Source organism: Amblyomma americanum, chromosome 2, assembly GCF_052857255.1.
Source record: "Amblyomma americanum isolate KBUSLIRL-KWMA chromosome 2, ASM5285725v1, whole genome shotgun sequence".
NCBI classification, from domain to species: domain Eukaryota; kingdom Metazoa; phylum Arthropoda; class Arachnida; order Ixodida; family Ixodidae; genus Amblyomma; species Amblyomma americanum.
Genome location: NC_135498.1, coordinates 165,020,886 through 165,037,034, shown reverse-complemented (window position 1 = coordinate 165,037,034; position 16,149 = coordinate 165,020,886).

Genomic DNA, 16,149 nt, shown 5'->3' with positions numbered 1-16,149 from the left:
TCAACTTTCATTGCACAACTCAGATATGATCTACAAGACGCTCTTACAGAACTTGGTCCCCATAGAGTGACTCTGAGGTGGATTCCTAGTCACGCTGGGATCCCAGGCAATCAGCTGGTGCACCATCTCACCCGTTAACTTAAACGTCGGAATCCCGGGGTTCCCTTAGCTATCCATCAAATTTGGACACTACTATACATTACAAACACGAAATTTGTCCTCACGATTGCAAGAACAGGGCATTTTTTCGCACTCTTCCTGTTCCTGAAAGATCTCACACCCACCCCAACCACAATTTTATTTCGCGCATCCACGTTAATGCGCTCCTAACCCCCTGCCTGTTCTTTCCTCCATCATCTCCGTCCCCCCCCCCCCCGTCATGCCCAAACTGCCCTGAATTCTGTACTAATCTGGAGCATTCTCTTTTCTCCTGTCCCGTTGCCATTCAATCCCCCCTTATCTATAGCACTCTCCTCCAATGTGTAGGGCCTGGATAGTCTGGCACCAGCTCATGGACCAGTTGGTTTCGGCGACGCTAGTTAATGCTGCGTCGCAATAAAGATATTCCACCACTGTCCTTCTTTGTAGTGCGAAGTCGCTAAATCGCTGGTTAGATAATTAATAGCTGCAGTTTTTGGCAGCCACACAACGAAGTACCGGTGGCTTTTCTGTGTTTTAATTGGTAACGACTGACCTTTCACCAGGGTCATGACCTATGAACAAAGAAAGCTTGTCTTCTTCTATTCCTCTCTCTCACTCTCTCCCTTCCTATACTCCTCGCCTTTTGCAGAGCGTCTAGCCACCCATATGCCTGGCTAATTTCCATACCAGCCTTTCTTTTCCTCTTGCTTTTACTTTGAGTTTTAATTCGCCGGCTATGCATGCGATCCAAATTGACGCTGTACCATCACCTTACATTAACCGTTTCAGATATATTGGGATAACTAGAAAGCTAGTCACGCAGAGTGGTTAGAAATTCGGTCTCAGTGATATGCCTTGGAGTACACCGGGCCCCAGTGTCCATGCATGAGATATCAGACTGGCATAGTTACTGCGCACCGCTTGGGCTGAATAAAGCGCACGCGAATGACTCATATATTTGCTTTGTTGCGTAATTACTGGTCCTTAAAAAATTTTGAAAATTCCTGTTGTGAATTGCCTTCTTAATCTCGAAGTATATTATTAGAGTCACCTAGTTGCCATAGAAGGTTTTGTTGAGCATCTGCGTAGATAGACCAACAAATGCTGTGTATCACTGTAGAGTAAGCCTTCATTGGCTAGGACTAAATACGTTACGCTTATTCATAAATTCGCTCACAGGCATACAAATATTTATGCTACTTTTTAAAGATTGTATCAAAATTACATCTCTACCAAAAATCGGTGTCTGGCTCATGGCCACAATTGATCTTCATATTTAAAAGTATTCATTGCTATCATAAGGTATTCAAGTAACCATTAAAGCTCTTGACAAATCAATTTTTATGTTATGAGCTAATTTTCTATTTGAAAAGCTTGTTGTTTCAAAGAACAATCATTTCACTTAATTTTTATGCACTGCATGGCGGTATAAGCATGGTAATGTTTTCGGCAAGAAATTGCAACATTGAACAAATAAAAAACGACCATTTTTTCATGATTTTGACATATTTTTCAGGAATAAAATCGACACAATCGTTGGCAATGTTATTAACAGTAATAAAAGCAGTTTTTAATTCAGATTCGTACACAACTACACTGCTGGTAGACCCGTAAAAGTCAGCGTAGTTATAGTTGGACTAGGCCTAAAATTATGTTGATTTTAGATACAGCTTCAGATACAAAAAGAGCGCACGCGTAAATCAAAAACAGTCCGGGAAATTTATTCTAAGTAAAAGAAAGGAACAATAATAAAACACGTTAAAAGAACAGACATCAGTCAGACATTGCGGGTTGCATAAATGGATGATTCAAGAAGTAGTGGTGTTCATCTGTTAATTGTTTGAGTTTCGACTTGTAACGACCATGCTCATAGTAATCCTGAGAAGTTTTTGAACTTTTCGGATATATATGATCCAGCTCCGTCCATGAAATTGGCTGAAGTGGCATGCAACAATAAATCGTGACAAGTTTGTCAATGAACGATTCGAGATTTTGAAGGTCTTAGGTACACTGCTCTTAATATCAGTAACAATGATTCATGTTATATACACAAGGCCGTCGCGGCTTAACAGGCCTGCAGAAGCCACAAACGGCCTTCAATAGCTGTGCCCGGCACTTGAGAAGTATTCAAGAATTAATATGTAGTCAGACTTTTCGTGCACTCACAAACAACAATACGTATAAAGATTTATATACATGCATGAAACCGAAAGCCATAAATACAACTAAGATCCTTGTTTATATAGCCACAAGACCATAGTGCATATAACCTTAGGGCTCAATTCGAAATTGCACAACCTAAACAGATTTTTAATTATAATAAAAACGTATAAGCCAATCTGTGTAAGGTTTGTGAAGCATTAAATTAGTGAGATTCTACCTCGGTCCACCGTGAGAATCGTGCGTCCGCCACAGCATCGACTGCGCATGCGCCGCAGAGTAAACAAACATGACAGAAAGTGGATCTGTCATCATGGGACAGTTCTGTGTGAATATTTTCTTTTTTTTTCGAGAAGCAGAACGCAAAATTGGCTGAAAAAGACAAAAAACGTCGATAAGCATTGATTGTCTCTTGCAGCAGGAAGAGGAATGTGGAACGGTTATCTGTGGAGACTCCCAGCGAAATTCCTACGTCCTCTTTGCTCTTCCCTAGCCCGGTCTAATAGATAGACGACCCCAAGAAATGACAAATATAAGCTATAGAAAAGCTCTAGACAATGATCTAGACAGCAAGAGATTCGGCAAAAGATTCGGCAGTGGCCTAAACTTTATTGAAAAGAAAATTCAAAACAATTAAGCGAAGAAACTCCCTCATCCTTTACAATCGCTGCAATACCGCTGTAACAAGGTAATTATTTTGCCCATCCATTGTAAACAGGAGCACAAGTATTCACGAGGTATTTGCGTAAGCCACTATGAAAACACGCGCATCGTTGTTCAGCCTTGTCATTGAAGACAGACCTCATCATATTGTTTGCGCAGGTTTCGAAGGTTGACGTGCAGAAAAGTAAGGCCACTATCAGAACTTTAACATGTTAGGAAAGCGAATGAAACCCCTAGCACAAGATTCAGTTCCATGCCCTTTAATTGTGTTCGCGCAGACAAAGCTTAATTCAGCTGCTCCGATTAATAGACGTGCATTACACGTACGAATGGTCAGCTTCCTTCTTTCGGGTCAGTGCCCTTCCGTTCATCACTGGCATTAACTGCCAGTTTCTCTTTCCCTAGCCCATGCCGCAAAAACAGATATGCGTTTGAAGCTTGTTTACCTGGCCAGCTATTTCAAACATGACACTTCAATTAGCCTTGTCAGGATGGCAGTGAACTTTAAGACTTGTACACCAGTTATACTTTTTTGTGACTTATACAAAACAAGGTACAGCTTTTCAATTAATGAAGCTAGGGCTCTCGCACGATTTCCCAGCGGTCAACTCTGCGTGGTCGGAGCAATCAAAACATCTTTAGAGCGTAAAACTTGCGTCGTACTTGTGAGAACAAAATTCTAATGATCACTGAACATCCCTGTAAAGCCCTTTTAGTCTGAAAGTACGACTTCAAAAGGTCAAATTCAACCACGGATCTTGTGGCTTCTATGATATTTAAGGTACAGAAATAAAATAAATATTGGCTCTACTCGGCCTTGAACCCGCGGCGTCGGGAACAAATCACTGTACTACTGGGCACTGCATGAGAGCACTATGCTATCGTCGCAGCCGACCATGCCTTGTGTTAAACTGCAAAACACTCTCACTGTTGTTGTTGTCCTCAAGAGGATAATGGCACGTGCCCACTGCGGGGGATTGGCCAGGACACAGGCAGCCACTGACTGGTGCTCAAAACGTTAAAAACAACATTAATAACATAAAATTTAAAATAAGAATGCAGATTTGTTGATTTCAATGCAAAAATCAAGCACTTTGAGATTGGTGACTGAAAATGAGAACGGGGCTAACTATGCCGTGTTTAGGAAGTTTCCGTGAATTTTTAGATGGATTTTGAGCACGAGTAGTCAGAACATGAAATTCAGAAAGATTTTAGGCTGGCAGCCGTTTCGTGTCTGAGAGGAAAGTTTGAATGGCGGAGAGCACGTTCCTGTTGCTGCTGCCAAGGGTGCAAGCACCAAGTGATAGAACAACGCCAGCAGAGATACTTGCACCTAGCTGTCGTAACGAGTGCTATAGCAGTACGCACCTCCGTAAAGAGGATAAGCGGCGGCAGGTCAACAAGAAGTGGTCTGTCGTCCCTGGTTCCGCGCAGAGCGGGCACAATGGGGAGACCTCCAGAGCTGACCTATGTTGGTAGAAGTTTAACGGAAGCACGCAACAACGTAGACGCGTGGAAGAAACCTCAAGCTTGCGCGATCGCCATCCTTTACTGCACCGCGGGTAGAGAAGTTGCTGGAAGTCAGGAGAGGAGGTAAGTTCTGCTGCTGCAAATTCTTTCAATAGCAGATACCTGCGAAAGCTGCCCGCTGTAATATTTGCGCAGGGCGAAAGCAAAGATATGACGGGGTCTTAAAGAGATGTCTTCGCCAGGGTATCAGCAACCTCCTTGAAATGAACTCCTATGGCGTACCGCTGCGGTGGCCTAGTGGTTTGAGCATCCGCCTCGCATGCGGGAGGTGCGGGGTTCAATCCCCAGTGCCGCCGGGTACCCACCGGTGATACAATGGGTACAAGCTTTCCCCTGGTCTGGTGCTCGGCTTCTTTAGGGTGAAATGCTTGGAAAGTGGGTCTTTGACCCCACCCCATGTGCAATGAAAACTACCTTGTGCCATGGCGCTCTTTGGCCAATGCTGCCCTTACGCCAAAAAAGCTCATCACCATCATTATCACCTCTGTGCCCAGGCGCTCAAACCAACCGCAATGAAAACAGATGGCGTGGTACCAAGCATTTAAGTAATCGGAGTGCCTGTGAACCCGTAGACGCTGTGAGAAAGGAACACGGGGATAATGAATCCGTCATAGTTATGACAAAAGACAAAGAGCTGTTAACTTGAGCAAAGCCAGGACTACTGCTAAAATTTTGGTCAAATAAATAGGGGGTAAGTCGAGTTGGCGGAGTGAAAATGACCAATCGAGAGAGAGAGAAAAAAAAAACACCGACACCGGCCTTTTATTTACACTGAGAGGCGTCTGTCGCAATGAGAACATTAAAGTTAAAGCACATCAAGTAGCCTTGTAATAAACTGTTGAGCAAATGGAAAGGCAAAGATTTTCCATGGTTTGGGAAATTGTCATCAAAGGCAATCTGAATAGATGTAGAATTGGCGCACACCGAAGGATATTCGAAATGCGGATGTGCATTGCACATTGTCGCCTTCGTCAGCTTCCATCTGCGGCACCAGGAGATCAGGGGCCGTATTTCGGGTTAGTATCATGATAAAGAGCGTCATAATCTGCCGCAGCGTCCGCACCTGATTGGTCAAACGCCGGAAGCGGACGTCGGTTTGGTTGCGACTGTTAGCGGCGGCAGGATGTCACCGCGTTGCGGTTGCTGCAGCAAAACGTACAGAGGCGCTTTTGCCCTTTGCCGAAAAATGTAACGCGGCCAATGCTACAAAAGAAACCTTCAGCCACAAGGTTGGTTGCGCATCGAATTCCACTGTAAAGGGGTAATATCAAAGCTGCTTTATTTACCCAATTGACTTCAACAAATATAAACAATAGTTCAGCCATTCTTTTAACCACCTTAAAGGCCGGAGGTGTACTTAAAGAAGCAAATATTGTACGCAACTACGCATGGCTTTTCAGTGAGAGAAGGCAGCCCCTACAGCCGTCGATCGCCAGTGGCCAATAAAAGGCACCTAGCTGTTTCGCACAGCACGGCGTTTTACATTTATCTTTTGGCTAAAAGGGAACGGAGAGGAAGATTTGTAGCATGCACTCACTCGCTGCACAATGCGCGCTCCGTGCCGTGCTGAACCAAGACGCCCTGACGACTAGCCGTCTGCAACATCGCTGAACGTAAGTTGCTGCTGTGATCGGAAGGTTTTGCAGACGGCAATTTAGGTTTCTCATTCCTTTCATGCAGGCACTGCAAGAGCCGCGAGATGCCGCTGTTAGGTTTTTAATGTTTCAGCAGCAAACCAATAAAAGGGATGAGCTAAAACAAATTTTGCTGTGTTTCTCTTCATAGATGCGCTGGGAGCCTTCGCAGACGAAGTTTCAAGTTCGCCATGGTACGAAGTGCAGGCATGTCACACTGATGCCTGAAAACTAACTTGCAAGCTAACTCACGAGTTCAAGGCAGAGCCACATCACCACGGCTATCGAGAACCGTGAGGGACGCCGAAAGACCACCTCTGGCATGTCAAATGCGTCGGTGTAGCAGCGCGTCGCTGGCGACTCACCATCCATGCACATGAGTGGTTTCACGCTGCAGCAGATATGAGACACGATCATAATGCAGGACGCTTCAAAAGCTAATAGAGAGTTCTAGAATAGGAAATGCTCGTTTGCGCGCAGTAAACGCAAGTATTTTGCGGGTCATTCTACTTTGCTACATCATTCAACATGCGCAGACGAGATAACTCCGGTGACAGTGGCGCCATCCGGTTTGAATGAACACAACAATTTCTACAACAAACCGGTGCTCGTTAAGCTAGAAGCCACCGAATCGTCCAGCGAAATTAAAAAAAAAAACTAAATTTATCGTCCTTACAATTTTCATAGACATGATAAGACGAAGAGAATGTCCCGTACCCTGTTTATAGCCAGTTCACGTTCCGAAAACGTAGTAACACCGACGAGTTCACTTCGAAGCGAGAGGCCTTAATTCAGAGCGCGCCGCCATGTTGGCGGTCCTTAAGCATCTCCTGCTAGAGGAGCATACGCTGTGTTTGACGTCATCGTCCGATTTCTTCGACCTTTTTCGCTGCATCCGAACCACCACATCCGCTTCCGGCGTTTCGACAATTCCGGCGTAACCGCTGCGGCAGATTATGACGCTTTTTATTATGACACAAACTCGAAATACGGACCGAGATCGGCTTAACCTCCATAAAACCTCAGCCTAATACCGTCGTCAGACATGCCGACGACCCCGTAAGGCATAACCATGGGCCAACCAGGCTAAACACATGCTTTCGCACGCCTAGTCGGTTTAACGACGATAAAACCCTACCACTTTTTTTTTTAATTTCGGAAATCGTAACAGAAACTTCTTCAACTTTTATGTGCAGTGACGAGAAAAGCCGAATCTGTTAAATTCCAGCATCTTCCAAAAGAGCTACCATCTCGGCGATAACAACAAGATGAACAGGAACGCTGTGAGAGCCCGTTGTGAGAAAGAGGCGCATTTAGACATTGTCCAAACCGCCATTTGCCATTCCTCGATGCCACACAAATTTCTCAATGAAAGGAGCTAAGGGGGAGTTTAAAGAGCCAGCACGAGAGATCGAATTGCAGTTAGAAGCTTCGCAGACTACTTTAACAGGACTGTCACCAAATGAGCCACTTACTGGAACCCTTAAGCAAATGTTGAGTTTCACGAATACGTTACACCGCCGTCCCTCGCGCGTGTATCTCGTCAAGGTGAAAAGCCTGCACTTAGGAATAACAAAAGCCAGGTGGAGAATTCTATTGTTCCTATAAAAGGTATTCGTTCAACTTAAGTGTCATTTCTTTGGTGGTTTTTTCCTTAGTTTAAAAAACAAATTATTTTATGCGAATGAGGGCAGTGATAATGGAAATAACGCCATCCAATAAATATCTGTACACAGAGGCAAATTATCATTAGCACACGGTCCTGCGTTGTGCATACAGCTTATACCTTCTGTTAAAAAGTCACAGCTGTGGGCTTATTATCTAGTCCAGCAACAATCGAGAGTAGCAGAATTAAATACGAATGGAATGCGAATGTTACTTTCGGCTCATGTCATCATATTATATTGTCACAGCAAACGAAACTCATTAGCATGAGATGTCATTCGCTGGGAATACCACTGAATCTGCCGCTTGCCGGTTGTACTTCGCAGAGTGCAATCAAGTCGAAAGTAGGCGGTCTTCAATGCCTGCGATGTCTAATATGCTAAGGCCTAATACTATAATATGCTATATTCTAATATGGTGGCCGGCCAAGGAGTGGAGGGTTGAGTTGGGACGAAAATGGAAAGGTGGTGGACACCTCAACCGCGTAAGGGGGGACGAGAATGGGGTAAAAGAGGGGAGAGAGAGAAATAGCTGCCATAGTAGAGACTTTTGATTCTTTTCGACCACCTGGGTTTTTTTAACGACAAATCATTCACATACCAAAGCATATGGCTGCTTATTTTTGCATTTTTTTGCATTTCAATGCCGCGACCTTCTGTGGTTAGTATTCTTTTGCGACGAGTAAAATATGAAAGAAAAGAATATGTCAATGTAACAGTGGACTTCACATAACGCCGAACATGGATGCTTCTTTTTTTGCATTTTCATGCCGCGATTCTCTGTGGTTTGTGTTCGTTTGCGACATGTAAAATATGAAAGGAAAGAATATTTCAATGTAACAGTGACTTAGAACACTTTAAGGCAGTAGTCTTTGGAACAGATGTACGGGGCTGGCGAGCTCGCAGTTTTCGGATTATTTTTTCTGGTTTTGTCTAAGAGCTTTCCACAAAAGGATTTTCGTCTCCACACAAAGATGCTTTCGCATATAGTAACATCTCGAGCTGCTAGCTAATAAAGTTTGTTTCCAATTTCGTCCCCTCAACAGCTGCATTCAGCTTCTTCCAAGCTTTTCTACAATGTAGCCCTTGTAATTATATTTTTGTGTACGCAGTGCATGGCGGAGGTATTCACTTTCGTGACAATGGCGTCAAAGCAAAGGGCAATGGACCCGACAGTTTTTCACATGTCCTCGCTCTGAGTATCGCGTTAGTACCAAAAGAAGAGCCATCTTGAATACTCAGGGCAGCCGCCATCATTGTCCCTCCCGTTTGATACCTACAAAACATATTAGCTTCTTCAAAACGCTGTCTCGCGTTGCATATACGAGACCCTGCGTAACACGATGCGTGAAGAATTCAAAACAATGTAAAGTTTGAAACCAATCCTAGTTTCCTAAACATCGCAAATAAACGCCGAAGTTTTCAGTCGCAGTTCGCAAACTCCTTTTGATAAGAGGAGTCAGTATGGTGTGTAATCTCCCCTCACGTGCGTGCTATGAGGCGGTTCTAGAAATGTGCGCGCAATGACATGTTACGGACTTATTCGGTCGGCCAGTAATTACCCTATAAAAATATGTACCGAAATGTACTTCTCTCAGAGATCCCACTGCCATTTACCATTTTGGACAGCTCAGTTAGGACAAAGAGAGAGGCAGAGAGTGGGGGAAACTATTAAAACAGAGTTTGCCTTCGAGGGTGGTCCTCCGAATACTCAAGGCATGGAGAATTTTGATCTCTCTCTCTCTCTCGCGCGCGCGCGCGTTTGTGTGTGTGTGTGTGTGTGTGTGTGTGTGTGTGTGTGTGTGTGTGTGTGTGTGTGTGTGTGTGTGTGTGTGTGTGTGTGTGTGTGTGTGTGTGTGTGTGTGTGTGTGTGTGTGTGTGTGTGTGTGTGTGTGTGTGTGTGTGTGTGTGTGTGTGTGTGTGTGTGTGTGTGTGTGTGTGTGTGTGTGTGTGTGTGTGTGTGTGTGTGTGTGTGTGTGTGTGTGTGTGTGTGTGTGTGTGTGTGTGTGTGTGTGTGTGTGTGTGTGTGTGTGTGTGTGTGTGTGTGTGTGTGTGTGTGTGTGTGTGTGTGTGTGTGTGTGTGTGTGTGTGTGTGTGTGTGTGTGTGTGTGTGTGTGTGTGTGTGTGTGTGTGTGTGTGTGTGTGTGTGTGTGTGTGTGTGTGTGTGTGTGTGTGTGTGTGTGTGTGTGTGTGTGTGTGTGTGTGTGTGTGTGTGTGTGTGTGTGTGTGTGTGTGTGTGTGTGTGTGTGTGTGTGTGTGTGTGTGTGTGTGTGTGTGTGTGTGTGTGTGTGTGTGTGTGTGTGTGTGTGTGTGTGTGTGTGTGTGTGTGTGTGTGTGTGTGTGTGTGTGTGTGTGTGTGTGTGTGTGTGTGTGTGTGTGTGTGTGTGTGTGTGTGTGTGTGTGTGTGTGTGTGTGTGTGTGTGTGTGTGTGTGTGTGTGTGTGTGTGTGTGTGTGTGTGTGTGTGTGTGTGTGTGTGTGTGTGTGTGTGTGTGTGTGTGTGTGTGTGTGTGTGTGTGTGTGTGTGTGTGTGTGTGTGTGTGTGTGTGTGTGTGTGTGTGTGTGTGTGTGTGTGTGTGTGTGTGTGTGTGTGTGTGTGTGTGTGTGTGTGTGTGTGTGTGTGTGTGTGTGTGTGTGTGTGTGTGTGTGTGTGTGTGTGTGTGTGTGTGTGTGTGTGTGTGTGTGTGTGTGTGTGTGTGTGTGTGTGTGTGTGTGTGTGTGTGTGTGTGTGTGTGTAGACTTACAACTGGAAACAGTCTAAAAACTGGCTGTGGTTTAGCTCTGGTTATTCCTAGTTGAATTGCAAAAGCTTCGTTTCCTCGACCCGTCGTCTACGCAGTCTCATTCCGACGCTCTCGAGAACTCAAACCGGTCTCTTCGGCAGTTGAAGAGTCACTTCGGGGCGTTGCACGACTTCTTCTAGCTGCATCTTCGTTACGACGCTTCTCCAGTCGTGCGGCGCGTTCTTCTGGCGTCTCTTGAGCGCGTTGTCTCTTCCTCGCTTCGTTCTTTCGTTTTTGCCCCTCTTTCGCGCTCTCCATAACGACTAGAATCCACTGAGGCGAAGCGCATATAATATACCCCCCGCGAGGCGACACCTCCTCTCCCTCTGCCCCAGCGGACCACGTCTGGTCGAGCGAGCGGCGACGGCAGCGGCGTCGATGGCGGCGCCATCTGTTGGAGTGCGGCTGCAACGTTGCTAGGCAACGGCGGCTCAAGGTCGTTCGTGGGCCACGGCGTACGGCTGAAGTGCGACCACGCGACGAGCCGAGCTGGCTTGCTGGCTGGCGTAGTGTTGCTTTCGCAACAAAAGGGAAAACGCTGATGCATATGCCCCTTTTTTCTAGCCACGTGCCTGCCGCTGCATGGTATGATAATTGGCGCCCCGCCCTGGAACAGGAACTACGGTGTGCACCACCTGTTTCAGGAGCAGAAACTGTGCAAACGAGCACTTCGATGCGTACCGCCGTCTTGCTTTCCAAGGCAGGCGTCCCACAAGTGCGACAGGAGCGCCAGCACTTCTAAGAACAGCTGCCGCAGGCACGTAGCCGGTAACGAACGGCACATGCTCGCTTATTTCCTTTTATGCGCTGTGAACTCGCACGTAAACTATACCGTATATCACTCTAGTTGGAGTGTTCACGTACGAGCTGAAAGGGCATTTTCGTCTCCTGGACACTGTTTGTGCTGTTCTAAACGTTAACTGAAAGCACGAAGTAAATCAAGCTGCGCTAGGGGGAAAGAAAGGGGGGCAGTGCTTTGACGGCTATGGTAAGAGTATGGTATATGTGATTTAAAGTCCCGAACATCCCGGGGACAGTAAGAGACGAGATAAAATTCTACCACCTGGAACTTTTGAAGGAGTGCTAATATCGCACAACACACGGCCATTCTTTTTTTTTTGCAGTAGCGTTAGAGGGCCATAAAGGCGATAACTGCCCGGCGTCTGTGTGAGGCCTCCACCTGCTGGCAGGTGGCAAGTGCAGGCGTTGTTTAACTAGATCTCCCTCTCGTCACCTGCCACGGTTTTCGAGAGGCAGTCGGAAAGAGGAAACCCCGTCATCTGAATAAAAGGATAAAAATAAAATTAATAAACGAAGCAATCATGAAGAGAAATAGAATACGAATTGAATCTGAATAGAATAAAAATTGACACAGAATCAGAATGGCAATAGACTAGCGAGTGAAAGATAATGTAATAAAATTGGAATTGACTGGCGAGTGAAAGAAAAAATTCGCCAGAGACACTCGAGAGAGCTCACGTGTGAGAATGCGAAAGCATTGCTATCCATGGATGCACTGACACCGACCCACACACACACACACACACACGCACACACACACACACACACACGCACGCACACACACACACACACACACACAAACACACACACAAACACACACACACACAAACACACGCGCGCGCCTGTGACACCACCCACAACGCTGTACGACGAACGGTTGCATCACAACTTTGATACGAATGTCTGGGAAGGCATACAATCGAAGGCACATGTGTCGCCTGTTCGTACGTCTGTCGCAAGCTAGCCTCCAACTTGACTAGCCCATGTAAGCTGTAAGCAACAAGAAATCCTGACTCTACCCGGAACGCTGTACGACAAATGGTTTGCGTCACGATTTTGGTACGAATTCCGGGAAAACTGCCGCCAGATAGAGGTCGGTTTGTGGGGAGTATATATAGACTAATGACTTGCGTATGATTGTCTGAAGTGGCTTTGCGCGGCTTGCAGCGTGCGTCATACGACCACTTAAGGACGTCATCCTGTTTTTCTTGCCATCGCTGGGATTTTCTGCACCATCTGCGAGTACGTACACGCACATACACTAACACAGGCCGCCGGCTTTTCTTGTAATGGGACTAGTAATGCTTTCGCACAATAATTCGTGCTTAGCAATGCTAAACCGCCGGCCATTTTCTGTGCTCAATTTCTTTCATCAGGACGCTATTGAGGTGTCCGCCAAAAATAAGACAATTACTGCAAGACTTCAGTTTGAGTTAGTTGATGCATATACATCGTAAATGGAATACAACGGCGCAAGAAAACGAGGACAGGAACACGCAAAAGAAAGAGAAGATGGCACCTGTCCTGCCTTTAGCTTGTTCCTGTCTTCTGTTTCTTGCGCCGATGTATTCCGCTTACGAAGATAATTACTGCCTCTTTCCTTATCGCCAGTTCTTTGTCTTCCCTTTTCAGGCCCCTACCCTTGTCAAGTCCCGGATGTTTGCGCGCAAAAAAAAATCTGTTCGCTAAGTTTCCCCGGCAATAAAAGCTATATGCTTAAACGAACCTTCGCTACTTGAGGACACCATCATCAGCCTCCCTGCGCCACCTGCAGGGCAAATGCCTCTCCCATGTCTATCCAATTAACCCTCTCCTTTGCCAGCTGCGCCCACCATATGCCCTCTAACATTTTAACCTCATCCGCCCACTAAGCAGTTATACATTTTTTTTTCCAATGACTGTAAACGCAGTTCTGGGAGGTGTTTTGATGCTGCGACAAAGGCGAGACAAATGTGCACAGTCCATCAGAAACACATCACCAAATAGAGCAGCCTGAGGCCGCAACGAGGTGCCACCATCTTATTGCACGTAGTGTCACTGGAAAAAAAAACTGCTGCTCTACCCCAAACGGCCTTCCTATAGTCGAACATCGACATCATTATTTATTTGCCCGTAAGCGCATTACATAAAGGAAAGGGGGGGGACAGAAGGTGATTACGGGTCACAATAACATGTAAATATTAGCATAAATAGTACACATATGTAAAACATAGTTACGCGCGTACGTCGTCTCGGCTCCCAAACAAAGAAACAATATCAAGAAAGGAGAGCAAAGGAGCAATAAACAAAGAAATTAGAGGAGACACTTCAGCTCAGCCTCACGGGTATGACACGATAGCGTAAAAGGTCATTTCCCATAAATGCAGAAAGTCATTCGCTACATGACATTCAGAGATCCCTGGGAGTCCTCATACCCCTCCTAGCACACTGGTTCAGCGGTTAACCGATGCGCCAGTGCCCTGCGATGGCAGGGGCTGCCACCGGTGGGCCTAGGTTGCGACAGGCTAATCATTAATTGAACTGCCACCTGCCACGGAGGGCAGGTTGTGATGACGCCGCAAGGTCACGTGACCTAGGTGGCCCACCTACCTCCTGGGTGCGTATTTTCATTCCGTCAACGCACACAGCGCAGCGTGTTTCTGAACCGTCAACGACACAGAGCCTCCACTCATCTGTGCCACCCAGCGGAATATAGAACATCTCTGAGGACGGGTAAGTGCTCAATTAACACCGCAAATTAACGCTAATTGCTTCTGTGGCAAAATAGATTAGAGGTCTGCTTTAAAACACGTGAAACACACAACACGACAGGAAATATTATTATCGGGGTGCAGTAATTGCTTGTTGAAATAAAGAAAAGGTGAGGAAAATTGGTTTGTATTGAGCGACTTTCGATTTTCGCTCGCATCTCAGAAGGCCGCCTACAAGGCAACACAGCCCCAAAGAAAAACGATAAATGGTTTTTGTGGTTAGAAAACTACGCAAGCCATTTAAAAATTTAGCCTTTTCACACGGTAGACAGCAACAACTTGCTACGCAAATTAGAGTGCTATGGTTTTCCTGGTATAACACTCGAATTTTTTCGCACTTATCTTAGTAGTAGGAAACAGAGTGTTGAATTGCTTAGTGTAAAATCAGAATACAGGGTTGTTGGTGCCGGCGTGCCTCAGGGGTCATTCCTCAGGCCTATCCTGTTCTCTAGATACATAAATGACCTCCCGAAAGCAACAAATAAATTTACAGCATTCATGTATGCTGACGACACTGCCTTGATTTCTGCTAGTGAATCATATTAAAATGTGGTCATAAGTGCGAAACTTGAACTTAAATCTCCCTCTGATTGGTTTGCTAGTAATAAGCTAGCGCTTAGTTATGCTGAAACAATGTACGTTTTATTCAGCTCACCACGCCGGTCGTCACCAACTAAACACCTGGATGTTATTAAACAAGTTGTTCATTCACATACTCAGTTATTAAACAAGTTGTTCATTCACATACTTAGGAGTTATACTGAATGAGCAGTTTCACTGGCAACCACATACCGAATATATATGCAAGACCTTATCCCATGTCTGCTTCACACTGTTAAAATGTCAACAGTATTTCATAGTCACTTTAAGAACAATATATTTTACTTCATTTCACTGTCACCTGTCATAGTTTGTTGAAACTTGGGGCCATACCTATGCGACATCTTTAGAGCCACTTATAAAAATTCAAAAAGAGCACTTAGGCTCATATTGTATGCTAGTTACCAAGCTGATACGTCGCCTCTCCTCAAATCTTTAGAGATACTTCCCCTTCATCTAATAATTCAACATAAAACTATGACAATGGTGCACCATTATCACAAGCAACTATCCTTTAATCTCATTTCACTTTGTCTCATCGCAAAATAAATCACGAAGCGTTGCGGTAAATAACTTTCTAACTTAAATAACCAAAACAGTCTATGGCAAAAGAACTCTTCCGTTTGTAGGGACTAGAGTTTGAAATGAAATCCCAATAGAAATAAAACAAAATACTAACTTCTCTGTACACCTAAAGTCGTACTACTGCAACATCTTGTGACCTTTTTTGCTCCTTTGAAAGTGTGTCTCATGTCTGTGATGTCTGCTGATTTAGTTTTCTGAACATTATGTGCACGGATCCCAACTAGCCTGCGAGCTAGGGATCCAAATGATTGCAGCAATGTCGCTTGTGTTATTTTTGGTTGTTATTGAGTAACAAATGAAATGAAAATGAAAAAAACATACTGGCTAAAAAGCAACGATAACAGCTGTTCGGAGACGGGCCTCTGGGAACCACCTGCCAGAGTCATGCCCGTCATTTCTCGCACACAACGCCGACACCTACAACGCTGAACAGGGCCCTGGGACCGCTGTAGATGTCCGGTCACTTTTGTGCTTCGGCGACCCCTCCGAATCAGCAGACTGCCCTAAGCTGCATCTCCGGCTTCGAGCTGCGCTGAGCAGCCTCTCACCGCGCCTGATGTTCTGACCCTTGTCACGGGGGCTTGGGTTTGTTCGGCCAATTCGGAAATATGTCACTAAAGTCAGCTCTGTACGTAAAAGGCACCCGTATGTTGTGCGATGTCTATGAACGCTAAAGATCCCCAGGTGGTCGAAATTATTCCGGAGCCCTCCACTACGGCACCTCTTTCTTCCATCTCTCAGTCCCTCCTTTACCACTTCCCTTACGGCGCGGTTCTGGTATTCACTAAGATATATGGAACCGTTAATGCGCCATTTCCTTTCCTTAAAGACCAATTTTCT